Genomic DNA, 1,144 nt, shown 5'->3' with positions numbered 1-1,144 from the left:
GATTTGAAAAAAGCCCTATGTGCACGGCACACGTACCCCGCTACCCTAGTAGCCGCTTCCCCCGTGTAGTAAACGCCTGACCTATTAAGGGGAACCCTACAATTCTGCACCCTATAGCGGAGATCGAGAAATTCTCATCCTATACCGTCGCAGAGTTGTCTCAGTTTCTGGTTTACATCTTCCACTCTGCTCCAAACCAAAGGACCGCGATCAAGCCTGGGTACGTGGTGTTGGTGGTGGTTAATGTTTAACGTCCCGTCGACAACGAGGTCATTAGAGACGGAGCGCAAGCTCGGGTTAGGGAAGGATTGGGAAGGAAAGCGGCCGTGCCCTTTCAAAGGAACCATCCCGGCATTTGCCTGAAACGATTTAGGGAAATCACGGAAAACCTAAATCAGGATGGTTGGAGACGGGATTGAACCGTCGTCCTCCCTGGGTACGATGGTACAAATAGACAGCTTGGTCTGCACCTCGCGTGCGATGCTAGTTGCCTTTACCAAATCAGCCATCTGCCGAAAGGAGCCGAGGATGCTCTCAGAAACCAAGTGACAGGCGTCATTCGTGTCGACATGTGCCATTATATGTAGCCAGTTGCACCCAGTGCGCTCGGTTGCCGCCGGCAGGGCCTCCTCCAGATCACGGACGACACCCGCGGAAAATATGCCGATTATACACTGACATTGCTTCGCGCCTTGCCTGCTATTTCCCTGAGGGGCTCTATCACCCACCTAACACTGGAGCTGCCAATGACTAGCATACCCACCCTCTGCACTTGTACAGACTGGGCAGGAAGATCAGCCGCTGCCCCAACAGGAAAGGTATCCCGTGCTGGCTCAGAGTTATCATCAACACTCAGTAGCATCACGTATCTTTTTGAGGCGTAGGTAGCCAGCCGCGCGACCTGCTCCCTCTTTCGCCTTCCGCCCAGTGACGCGCGAACCCACCACTGTCTGTCGCCCTCTCTCGACTGAGAACGGACCGGTCAGATATCTTGTATCAGAAGACGCAACGACATCTGGGTCACCAGGGGATTGCAACGGCACCAAAAGCGTCGCAGGACTCGTCATCAGCGCCCCGATGTCGCCGCAACTTTGAGCACCAGCCAGAAGCAAGTCGACGATAGCCAACGCTACTTCCGGCTCTC

The sequence above is a fragment of the Schistocerca nitens genome, chromosome 1, assembly GCF_023898315.1.
Source record: "Schistocerca nitens isolate TAMUIC-IGC-003100 chromosome 1, iqSchNite1.1, whole genome shotgun sequence".
NCBI classification, from domain to species: Eukaryota; Metazoa; Arthropoda; class Insecta; order Orthoptera; family Acrididae; genus Schistocerca; species Schistocerca nitens.
Note: the sequence above shows the minus strand (reverse complement) of the source record.